The sequence below is a fragment of the Ranitomeya variabilis genome, chromosome 1 (genome assembly GCF_051348905.1).
Source record: "Ranitomeya variabilis isolate aRanVar5 chromosome 1, aRanVar5.hap1, whole genome shotgun sequence".
Classification (NCBI taxonomy): domain Eukaryota; kingdom Metazoa; phylum Chordata; class Amphibia; order Anura; family Dendrobatidae; genus Ranitomeya; species Ranitomeya variabilis.
This window is the reverse complement of record NC_135232.1, coordinates 273,918,013-273,931,462: the sequence shown is the minus strand read 5'-3', so window position 1 is coordinate 273,931,462 and position 13,450 is coordinate 273,918,013. Positions and strand designations below refer to the sequence as shown.

At 41.8% G+C, this 13,450-nt stretch overlaps 1 long non-coding RNA gene across 1 annotated transcript in view; it reads right to left on the bottom strand.

Annotated features, from left to right (window-relative positions):
- Positions 1-1,073: 1,073 nt before the first annotated feature.
- The window catches only part of LOC143815308 (uncharacterized), a 94,671-nt gene continuing 82,294 nt past the window's right edge, over positions 1,074-13,450 (bottom strand). Inside the window, exon 3 of the long non-coding RNA XR_013223719.1 lies at positions 1,074-1,805. This is a non-coding gene — a long non-coding RNA (uncharacterized LOC143815308). The remainder of the gene's footprint in view (positions 1,806-13,450) is intronic.

Sequence of the window (13,450 nt, the reverse complement as noted above, 5' to 3'; positions counted from 1 at the left end):
AGCTGCCGCGCCCGGAGACCGTGGGACATGCAGGTCCCGCGTCAGGAGCGCCGGGAGCAGGTGAGTATTTCATATTTACCTTCCCTCGTTCCACCGACGCGCCGTCTTCCGCGTCCTTTGCAGTGACTGTTCAGGTAAGAGGGCGCGATGACGTATTAGTGTGCTCTGCCTGAACAGTTACTGCGGAGAGACGGGACGCTGAGGAGCAGCGAGGAGAGGTAAGTATGTCATTTTTTTTTTTTTTTTTAAGTGCAGCAGCAGCATTACATGTGGCACAATGTTATATGGATCATCTATGGGGCCATAAAGAACTGCATGGAGCATTATATGGGGCATCTATGGGGCCATAACTGCATGGAGCATTATATGGGGCATCTATGGGGCCATAACTGCATGGAGCCCCATATGGGGCTTCTATGGGGCCATAACTGCATGGAGCATTATATGGGGCATCTATGGGGCTATAACTGCATGGAGCATTATATGGGGCATCTATGGGGCCATAACTGCATGGAGCATTATATGGGGCCATAACTGCATGGAGCATTATATGGGGCATCTATGGGGCCATAATTGCATAGAGCATTATATGGGGCATCTATGGGGCCATAAACTGCATGGAGCATTATATGGGGCATCTAAGGGGCCATAACTGCATGGAGCATTATATGGGGCATCTATGGGGCCATAAAGAACTGCATGGAGCATTATATGGGGCATCTATGGGGTCATAACTGCATGGAGCATTGTATGGGGCATCTATGGGGCCATAACTGCATGGAGCATTATATGGAGCATCTATGGGGCCATAACGGCATGGAGCGTTATATGGGGCCATAACGGCATGGAGCGTTATATGGGGCATCTATGGGGCCATAACTGCATGGAGCATTATATGGGGCATCTAAGGGGCCATAACTGCATGGAGCATTATATGGGGCATCTATGGGGCCATAAAGAACTGCATGGAGCATTATATGGGGCATCTATGGGGCCATAAAGAACTGCATGGAGCATTATATGGGGCATCTATGGGGCCATAAAGAACTGCATGGAGCATTATATGGGGCATCTATGGGGCCATAAAGAACTGCATGGAGCATTATATGGGGCATCTATGGGGCCATAAAGAACTGCACGGAGCATTATATGGGGCATCTATGGGTGCATTATACATCTTATATGGATCCCCATGATATCTATGTAAGCCCCTGATGAGTATAATGGTTTATTTTCTTTCATACATTACAGAACAATGGCAGTACGGGGGACACATATATACCAGGATGGGGCACCGGATAATTACGCCACTGAGGTCAGACTATACAACATTGCAATAAAGCTATAGTGTGTGAAATGAATAGTGAACATGTGAATTTGGGTGGAAAATATTTTGGCATGGTGGGGGGGCCATTTGAAAGTTTGCACCGGGGCCCATAACTTTGTAGTTATGCCACTGCTTGTTTTATTTCTTATCTGCAGGATGATTGGGTGGACTATTTACCAACAGCAGAATTTGCCTATAATAACTCCAAACGCAGTTCTACATTCCAAAGTCCATTTTTGGCTAATTATGGCTTGCATCCAGTATTTATTCCTAATATTCCATGTAATACTTTAGTTCCTGCTGTTACCGACAGACGTACAAAATTGCTCTGCTGCTCCCACTGCCAGGTACAGTACTTTGCAGTGATGTAGAATTGTAGTTCTAATAATTACTCATGCAGGCAAAAAATACTTTTTGTTTCTACGTAGAGCTCAGAAGGATTCAGCTCGTCAGCTTATAATCGCGTGATGTCATAGACCTAATGGAAAAGAGAAAAATTCACTGGGTGAAAGAACAAAATGAGCAATTGTAAGTACACAATGCTATATAATATGATGTCTGCAATATATTAAGAGGGTAAAGACTTTGATGGGAGGAGGGCTTCTTTAACTTGTTTTAATGAACTCATATCAGAAAGATACAGTACAATAAGCTTAAAGGGATAATGATATGGGAATACTGATAACATCTGTGGCCGAGCATTAGAAGCTGTGCCTTTATAGTCTGATACCTCTATTATAAATTATCTAATTAAAGCAAGAAATACCAGGAAAGCATTATCTTACTGCTTGCTACCTATTTAGGTCACCTGCACATACAAATCATTTCAGATAATGAATCACTTTATCTTAAATGTCACTTCTATTCTTCAGAAAACAAATTTGGATGATTCTTGCAGTAAACTCCTGAATATTTCTCATTATATAATAGTTATAGGGAACAGACCGTCCCTAATCTTTTCTCTATTTATACCTCGCAGTCTATTTTTTTTATTTTTTTTTTTATCTTTCTCTCCCAGCAATTGCCATCATTGGAATGAGGCCAGACTATACATGTTGATCTAAGCCCTTTTGAAGTGTGCTAGATTAATGGGGATTAGTAATCAGAATATGCAAATGAAGCCTGCACTGAGGCAGATGGGATTTTGTTAGGAGATTCTGAAATTTGTTTTGTAGCTCTTCAAGCAAAGATCTTTGTTATCAACTAATAGAACTCGACATAAAAACTACATTCTGCAATAGTCTAAAACAAAGACTAAGTATGTCAATTTAGAATAACAAGCGCATTCATTTACTAATCTATAGAACGCAGGCGTAACATCACATTATACATTTCCTAATAACAGGCTAAAATAAAAAGCAACATCACTTCATAACTTTGAAACTAGTCAGACATCATTATAAGGCCGGACAAGGGTAGAGACCACACTGCATAATAGGAGTAAGGCCAAACATATTCATCTCAGCGCCCTCTACTGGTTGAAGTAACACTTATTAATAAAAAAATGTTAAGGTTCACATACTAATGCAGCGTTAAAAGAATATATTAGTTAACACTAAGCAAAATTATTTTTTTAAATTATTATGTACTGTAGATGAAATATAAACATTACCATTTTCTCATACATTTATAAGTAAAATTATGCAGCAAACAGACAGGGTTCATCTACTCATAATAACTCAAAAGTCTAACATAAGCACTGCAATAAATAATGTTTTGCATCTAAGAATACATCATGAGTTGCATCTATTACAAAAAGTTTAAAGGGGTTACCTGGACCTTTGTATTTTTTTCTTATGGGCCAAGAATTTAAAGGCAAGTAGTTACTAACTACCTGCCTGTTCTGCCACAGCGCTGAACTCAGCTGGCTCTGGGAGATCACAGAGCACTGTCTGCCACTGTCATGCTGATTGATAGCTGACCCCCCATTGCCTGTGAGAACCCAGCTGTCAATCAGCATGACATCAGTAAAGGCGCCAGAGCAGACCAGAAGAGGAAGAGTTACTCAGTTGACATCAAGCCCCAAATTAAAAAGTAGAATCTCAGGTAGAAGCGGTATATGATCACTTCAAGATGGAAGATATCAGCATCGGGCAGAACAGGCAGGTAATTGGCAGCTACCTGTGTGTAAGTCTTTAGTCCTATAAGAAAAAAATGCAAATGTACCAGATAACCACTTGTGAGGCAGTGACCGGGGTCATATGCGAAGGTCGCTATGTGTCCCCCAGGATTCACACACACAAACATATTAAGGTCATGGGAGTGCATTGCAGTCACAGGCATAACTGTGATTGCAAAGCAGAATAAAAGTGAGTGTTGGCTTTGGGCTAGCTATTTGTCCAAGGCAGATTTAGGAAAACCTGTCATGGGTTTTTATTTTTGAAACGGACTACAGGAAGGTAGTGGGGCGGTCTCTTTCCTCCCCGGGACGAGTTTTCCATGTGGCCTACAGCCACAGGTTATTGTAAAAACCCTTGCAGCAGGGGGTTGGGTGTGTCAGTGTGGAGTTTGCAAGTTGCAGAGCAGTCGGCTTCACAAAAGCTCAGCCTGTTTGAGGGAACACAGAGCCAATTGGAGGGAACTTCTGGCACCCCACAGAGTGCTACGGGGGAGTGCTGTTGCCTTCGGCAACCGGATTTAGTTAAGGCCCCGTCACACATAGCGACGCTGCAGCGATACAGACAACGATGCCGATCGCTGCAGCGTCGCTGTTTTGTCGCTGTGTGGTCGCTGGGGAGCTGTCACACAGACTGCTCTCCAGCGACCAACGATGCCGAGGTCCCCGGGTAACCAGGGTAAACATCGGGTTGCTAAGCGCAGGGCCGCGCTTAGTAACCCGATGTTTACCCTGGTTACCAGTGTAAAATGTAAAATAACAAACAGTACATACTCACCTTCGCGTCCCCCGGCGTCCGCTTCCTGCACTGACTGAGTGCCGGCCCTAACAGCAGAGCGGTGACGTCATCGCTGTGCTGTACTTTCACTTTCCGGCCGGCAGTCAGTCAGTGCGGGAAGCAGACGGCAAGGGACCTGACGGACACCGGAATGTGAGTATGTACGTTTTTTTTTTTTTTACATTTACGATGGTACCCAGGGTAAACATCGGGTTACTAAGCGTGGCCCTGTGCTTAGTAACCCGATGTTTACCCTGGTTACCAGTGAAGACATCGCTGAATCCGTGTCACACACACCGATTCAGCGATGTCAGCGGGATCTCAACGACCAAAAAAAGATCCAGGCCATTCCGACACGACCAGCGATCTCACAGCGGGGGCCTGGTCGCTGGTACGTGTCAAACATAGCGAGATCGCTACTGAGGTCGCTGTTGCATCACAAAACTTGTGACTCAGCAGCGATCTCGCTAGCGATCTCGCTATGTGAGACGGGGCCTTTACAGACTGTCTTGTTTCCGGGCCGCGATCTGAAGGGTACCATTTGTATTGTTCATGAGTTTTTGGACATTAAAACTATGTTTACATCAAACTTTCCTGGGTCACTGCCTCATCACTGCACAGTTAGGACACCGCTGCACTACACCCTTTAAGGTCAACCTCTATATAGACTGAAATGGTAGATATGATAAAGTAACAGTATAATCCTGATAGTATGTGGTCAATTTTCTTACATAAATTTGCGAAAATTATGAGTGAAGGTCAAGGTTATGTTGAGTGCTGAACACTTAAGATACATTTTCACTAGTCGATAATCTATCAGATTCTAACATTAATACTAACGACCCATCATTCATGATAATTATGCCATCTGACTGGGTGGAGAGACTGACCCATGTGTCCAAAAAAGCTCGATCATCGTATCCACGATGCAAGAAACATGAGAATGTTTTTTTCTGCGCTGCCAAGAATAATGAGAAATCCAGAGATCTTTGGTGGAAAGAGCAGGAGACCAGAACGGATAAATGTGGTTTATTGTCAATGTGTTTCGAAGTATAACAACCTTACTACTCAAAACAAACCACAAATGGCATTTGTGGTTTGTCCTGAGGAAGACTTAGTTATACTTTGAAAAGCATTGACAATAAATCGCATTTGTCCGTTCTGGTGTCCTGCTCTTTCCACCAAAGATCTCTGGATTTCTCATTAATAAACATGGCAACCCCCCCACAAAAAAAAAATGTTTGTCCTGTGTATAGTCGTGAGGGTCTACAGCTGCCAAATAAAACGTATTGTTTATGGTGTCACAACCTGGACAGGTGAGCAATTCCCTTATGCTGTTGTTTTTTCCAGCTCATCTTTATTGTTCGATCATAGAGTATGAAATAGTTTAAGCAAGCAAAAAAATTCTCATTCAATTTTCGAAAATTGTGCAGTGTAAATTGAGATCATTCACTGGTTTAATGATTAGACAAGCAAACAGAGAAGTGGAAATTTAAATGCTGAGCAGGTATGGCTGTCAGTGATTGGTTGATTTTGTGGCCAAGGCAATTGTTCAGGAGCAATTTGAGTATTGGAACAAGAACATATCCATGTCTTAGTGATCATTATTATTATTGCGAAGGCTAGTATTTATGTAAAACCATGAATTTTGAACATTTTCTCACTAATTAGATTACATTTTGCTTGTACAGTATTAACCAAAGTGTTGTACAATACTTTCTGAATTCATATACTCAGTGTAAATAGTGTTACTTATGGGATTTAAACTTTGAACATAATAACACTTCAGATTATCTGTCTCTGTGATGACAGTGCATGGTGGTCGATTGTCCATCTCATTCATGTATAAACATTTGTCTGACATCTTTTGCCTGTCATGACTTATGATCACATCATTCATCGCTTAACCCCTTTACCCCCAAGGGTGGTTTGCATGTTAATGACCGGGCCAATTTTTACAATTCTGACCACTGTCCCTTTATGAGGATATAACTCTGGAACGCTTCAACCGATCCGGATGATTCTGACATTATTTTCTCGTGACATATTGTACTTCATGATAGTGGTAACATTTCTTTGATATGACCTGCGTTTATTTGTGAAAAAAACAGAAATTTGGGGAAAATTTCGCAATTTTCCAACTTTGAATTTTAATGCCCTTAATTCACAAAGATACACTCACCGGCCACTTTATTAGGTACACCATGCTAGTAACGGGTTGGACCCCTTTTGCCTTCAGAACTGCCTCAATTCTTCGTGGCATAGATTCAACAAGGTGCTGGAAGCATTCCTCAGAGATTTTGGTCCATATTGACATGATGGCATCACACAGTTGCCGCAAATTTGTCGGCTGCACATCCCAAAGATGCTCCATACAAGGCAGGATGGATCCATGCTTTCATGTTGTTTACGCCAAATTCTGACCCTACCATCCGAATGTCGCAGCAGAAATCGAGACTCATCAGACCAAGCAACGTTTTTCCAATCTTCTACTGTCCAATTTCGATGAGCTTGTACAAATTGTAGCCTCAGTTTCCTGTTCTTAGCTGAAAGGAGTGGTACCCGGTGTGGTCTTCTGCTGCTGTAGCCCATCTGCCTCAAAGTTCGACGCACTGTGCGTTCAGAGATGCTCTTAGGCCTACCTTGGTTGTAACGGGTGGCGATTTGAGTCACTGTTGCCTTTCTATCAGCTCGAACCAGTCTGCCCATTCTCCTCTGACCTCTGGCATCAACAAGGCATTTCCGCCCACAGAACTGCCGCTCACTGGATTTTTTTTCTTTTTCGGACCATTCTCTGTAAACCCTAGAGATGGTTGTGCGTGAAAATCCCAGTAGATCAGCAGTTTCTGAAATACTCAGACCAGCCCTTCTGGCACCAACAACCATGCCACGTTCAAAGGCACTCAAATCACCTTTCTTCCCCATACTGATGCTCGGTTTGAACTGCAGGAGATTGTCTTGACCATGTCTACATGCCTAAATGCACTGAGTTGCCGCCATGTGATTGGCTGATTAGAAATTAAGTGTTAACAAGAAGTTGGACAGGTGTACCTAATAAAGTGGCCAGTGAGTGTATATCACACAAAATACTTAATAAGTAAAATTTCCCACATGTTACTTTACATCAGCACAATTTTGGAACCAAAATTTTTTTTGTTAGGGAGTTATAAGGGTTAAAAGTTGACCAGCAATTTCTCATTTTTACAACACCATTTTTTTTTTTACGGACCACATCACATTTGAAGTCACTTTGAGGGGTCTATATGATAGAAAATACCCATGTTTGACACTATTCTAAAAACTGCACCCCTCAAGGTGATCAAAACCACATTCAAGAAGTTTATTAACCCTTCAGGTGTTTCACAGGAATTTTTGGAATGTTTAACAAAAAATTAACATTTAACTTTTCTTCACAAAAAAATTACTTCAGCTCCAATTTGTTTTATTTTCCCAAGGGTAACAGGAGAAATTGGACCCCAAAAGTTGTTGTGCAATTTGCCCTGAGTACGCTGATACCCCATATGTGGGGGTAAACCACAGTTTGGGCGCATGGCAGAGCTCGGAAGGGAAGGAGCACCGTTTGACTTTTCAATGCAAAATTGACTGGAATTGAAATAGGACGCCATGTCGCGTTTGGAGAGCCCCTGATGTGCCTATAAACAGTGGAAACCCCCAAATTCTAACTTAAAACTTAACCCAAACACACCCCTAACCCAAATCCCAACCCTAACCATAACCCTAAGCACACCCCTAACCCGAACAAGTCCCTAACCCTAATCGCAACCCTAACCACACCCCTAACTCCAACACACCACTAACCCTAATCCCAACGAAAACCCTAACCACACCCCTAACCCTGACACACCCCTAACCCTAATCCCAACCATAAATGTAATCCAAACCCTATCCCTAACTTTAGCTCCAACCCTAACCCTAACTTTAGCCCTAACCCTAACTTTAGCCCCAACCCTAACCCTAACCTTAATGGGAAAATGGAAATAAATGCATTTTTTTATTTTATTATTTTTTCCCTAACTAAGGGGGTGATGAAGGGGGGTTTGATTTACTATTTATAGCAGGTTTTTTAGCGGATTTTTATGATTGGCAGCTGTCACAGACTAAACGACGCTTTTTATTGCAAAAAATATTTTTTGCGTCTCCACATTTTGAGAGCTATAATTTTTCCTTATTTTGGTCCACAGAGTCATGTGAGGTCTTGTTTTTTGCGGGACGAGTTGACGTTTTTAATGGTACCATTTGCGGGCATGTGACATTTTTTGATCGCTTTTTATTCTGATTTTTGTGAGGCAGAATGACCAAAAACCAGCTATTCATGAATTTCTTTTGGGGGGGCGTTTATACCGTTCAACGTTTGGTGAAATTGATAAAGCAGTTTTATTTTTCGGGTCAGTACAATTACATCGATACCGCATTTATATTTTTTTTATGTTTTGGCGCTTTTATACTATAAAAACTATTTTATATAAAAAAATAATTATTTTTGCATCACTTTATTCTGAGGACTATAACTTTTTTATTTTTTCGCTGATGACACTATGGTGGCTCGTTTTTTGCGGGACAAGATGACGTTTTCAGCGGTTCCATGATTTTTTATATCCCTCTTTTTGACCGTGTGTTATTCCACATTTTGTTCGGCGGTATGATAATAAAGCGTTGTTTTTGCCTCTTTTTTTTTTACGGTTCACTGAAGGGGTTAACTAGTGGGACAGTTTTATAGGTCGGGACGTTATGGATGCGGCGATAGTAAATATGTGTACTTTTATCTTTTTAATTTCGATAAAGAAATGAATTTACTGGAACAATAGTTTTTTTTCTTTATTTAGGATATTTTTTTTTTTTTTTACACATGTAGATATATTTTTTTTTACGTGTTTACTTTGTCCTGGGGGGGGACATGACTATATAGTGTCAGATCAGCGATCTGACACTTTGCGGTGCACTGTGTCAGATCAACGATCTGATAGGCACTGCAGGAGGCTTGCTGGCACCTGCTCTGGCCAGTAAAGGTCTCAAAGAAGAATAAATAATGACATGGCCCCCTTGTTCACCTGATCTGAACCCCATAGAGAACCTGTGGTCCCTCATAAAATGTGAGATCTACAGGGAGGGAAAACAGTACACCTCTCGGAACAGTGTCTGGGAGGCTGTGGTGGCTGCTGCACGCAATGTTGATCGTAAACAGATCAAGCCACTGACAGAATCTATGGATGGAAGGCTGCTGAGTGTCATCATACAGAAAGGTGGCTATATTGGTCACTAATTTTTGGGTGGTTTGTTTTTGCATGTCAGAAATGTTTATTTCTATATTTCTAAATTTTGTGCAGTTATATTGGTTTATCTGGTGAAAATAAACAAGTGAGATGGGAATATATTTGGTTTTTATTAAGTTGCCTAATAATTATGCACAGTAATAGGAGGATATCTGTTTGTGCAGGTAACTAAGATAGCCAAATCTAAAAAAAAAACCACTCCAACTTCCAAAAATATTAAGCTTTGATATTTATGAGTCTTTTGGGTTGATTGAGAACATAGTTGATGATCAATAATAAAAATAATCCTCTAAAATACTACTTGCCTAATAATTCTGCACACAGTGTATGTGTGCGTGTGTGTATCAACGATGATGTCATAATGGCTGCCATGACGATAATGTCATAAGGGTTGCCATGGCGAAGATGTCATAATGGTTGCCATGGCGAAGATGTCATAATGGTTGCCATGGCGACAATGATGTCATAATAAGTTGCAATGGTGACGGTTATGTCATAATGGTTGCCATGGCGACAATGATGTCATAATAGGTTGCAATGGTGAAGGTTATGTCATAATGGTTGCCATGGTGATGATGATGTCAGAATGGTTGCCATGGCGAAGATGTCATAACGGGTATATGGGCACGGTACTATGGGATGGAGGGTGTGTGATGGGTATATGGGCTAGGGACTATGGGATGGAGGATATGTATGATGGTTATATAGGCATGGGACTATGGGATGGAGGATGTGTGATGGGTATATGGGCACGGGATTATGGGATGAAGGATATGTATGATGGGTATATGGGCAAGGGACTATGGGATGGAGGATGTGTATGATGGTATATGGGCACAGGACTATGGGATGGAGGATGTGTATGATGGGTATATGGGAACGGGACTATGGGATGGAGGATATGTATGATGGGTATATGGGCACGGGACTATGGGATGGAGGATGTGTATGATGGTATATGGGCACAGGACTATGGGATGGAGGATGTGTATGATGGGTATATGGGAACGGGACTATGGGGTGGAGGATGTGTATGATTGTATGATGGATATATGGCACGGGACTATGGGATGGAGAATGTGTATGATGGGTATATGGACACGGGACTATGGGATGGGGGTTATGTATGATGGGTATATGGGCACGGGACTATGGGATGGAGGATACGTATGATGGGTATATGGGCACGGGACTATGGGATGGAGGATAATCATTATAATTTGCTATAACTAACCTAACTAACCACAGTTAGTTACTATGCTCGGGCAACGCCGGGCTTTTCAGCTAGTTTCTTATTTAAAAAAAGAAAGAAAAAGAAAACAATCACTCCTGTGTATAGAGAAATCAGGAGAGATAACTGTTGTCCGAACAAATGGCCTAAATTACATTTGTCCTACAACTATCTATTGTTTATGGGGGCTTAAAGAGGTTGTCGACTACTTGGACAACCCCTTCTGAATCCCTATGCTTCCCCTCAGTAAAATAACAACACCTATACTCACCTCTGGTGCGGGAACCATTCCAGCGGTGTCAGCACTTGCTCCCCTGGGGCCTGACATTATTATGTCATGTGATCCCTGTAGCCAGTCAGGGCTGGTTTCACTCTCCCTTCATTCGGACAAAGCAAAATGTCTGGAGGAAGTGGGAGGGCAGCCCCAGCTCTTTCTTCCTCCAGATATGAATTATGTCCATAGGAGAGGAGACTGAAGCCAGAAAGAATGGCACCATTCACATGGTTTGCTGTAGTGGACAACCCCTTTTAGAAAATAAATTGTGCCAGTGGAGCACCTTTTTGCACACAAATTCATGGCATAATCAATTTCACACTTATGTGCAACTGTTCAGCAAAATGTAATTTATGAAGCTTCTATGGAACTTTCTATTCCAAAGGTTCCATAAGCTACTTGAATCTGTGCAAAGAGGGCTGCAATCGACAACAGGCTATTGCAGAACAATATGAGCAACATCAAACACTTATAGTTCCTTAAGGTATATTCACACTGTATGTTTTTTTCAGCCAATTTTCCATAGATAAACTGCTCAAAACCATGATGCGCCTATAGACCCTAATCCTTTCTAGCTCAAAATAACTTACAAGACAGCTTTTGCAAGGAGGGAATTTGCTTAACTGCTTTCCTGGAAAGGCTTAATGACAAATGGGCTCTTTAGTAGAAACCCATTCTACTGCTTTTTGTCTATGCTTACATGAATGAGTGATTATTTTTATGTTCAAACTCACAAATTGAAGGAGATGTGCACCTACGTTTGACCATATGGTGTATTAATGAGGTTATCCTATGAAAATGTATTACCTATCCAAAATATTGGTGAGGAATAAAGTATCTATAAAGTATCACGCTCTCTCCCGCACCTGAAATCCACTGCCTAAGGGTAACTCTCGACTCTGCCCTGTCCTTCAAACCGCACGTCCAAGCTCTTGCCACCTCCTGTCACCTCCAACTCAAAAATACTGCCAGAATCCGTCCCTTCCTCAGCCCACAATCTACTAAAACTCTTGTGCATGCCATCATCTCCCGCCTTGATTACTGTAACACCCTCCTCTGTGGCCTCCCCGCTAACTCTCTTGCACCACTCCAGTCTGTCCTCAACTCTACTGTCCAGCTAATCCACCTCTTTCCTCGCTACTCCCTTGTTTTTCCCCTCTGCAAATCCCTCCACTGGCTCTCAGTTCCCCAACGAATCCAGTTCAAACTACTAACACTGATCTTCAAAGCCATCCACAACCTGTCCCCTCCCTATATCTCTGAACTAATCTCCCAATACCTTCCCTTACGTAATCTCCGATCCTCCCAAGACCTCCTACTCTCCTCCACACTTATTCGTTCCTCACACAACCGCCTCAAAGATTTCTCCCGAATATCCCCCATCCTCTGGAATTCCATGCCTCAACACGTCCGATTATCCACCACCCTCGGATCCTTCAGACGGAACCTGAAAACCCATCTCTTTAGGAAAGCCTACAATAACCATTCTACCGCCTCACCAACCACCAGAGCTGCCGCACCCCCAACCTTCAGTCTCTTCCCCATTATCCCATAGAATGTAAGTCCGCAAGGACAGGGTCCTCTCCCCTCTGTACCAGTCCGTCATTGTAAATTTGTTTACTGTAAACGATATCTATAACTCTGTACGTAACACCTTTCTCATGTACAGAACCATTTAATTAATGGTGCTATATAAATAAGTAATAATAATAATAATAATCTGTGTGTTTTGACTGCTGGGACACCCACTGTTCCTATGATTGTGGGTTCTACAATTCTGTATGAATTGAATGGTAGAGGGAATGTAAACCAACTGCTGCATTCACTTCTACGGGACTACGGAAGCAATAAAGCACATGCATGACCAACCAGCGCTCCCTGGGACACTGAATAATGCTGTGGTTATTCATTTGAGCTACTACTTCATTCACACAGAAGAACCTGATTCTCATGCGGAATAAATCCTTTTAGTAAATAGATGCAATAGATCATCATGGGTCAATGCAATATGATTTGGGTTTAAAAAAAACAACAACAGAACACAACTAAATTAGTCTTCCTTGGTCATAATTAAATTTTGGCAAGAAACGCTGAGCAGTATGGTACAGCTTCCAGTCTGACCTTGGAATTTAATTTACCGTTATTACTAGCATTGTAATCTTAAATCATAAGTGGAATACATTATCCGTCTTAATACTCAATCACATTAGTATACCCATAGTGTTTAACTAAGACAGACTCGGACCATATTTGGACAACTGCAATTATACGTCAAATACAAAAGGCCAAAAAAAAAAAAAAAGAGCAGTCAAGAAGTCCCAATTTCTACAACAGTACAAAAACTTTATTTAAAGATACAAATATAAAACAGGCATCCGGCATGGCAGGAAAAAGAATCCCCTCCGTCAAACCCTACATATCAAAACGGACCGG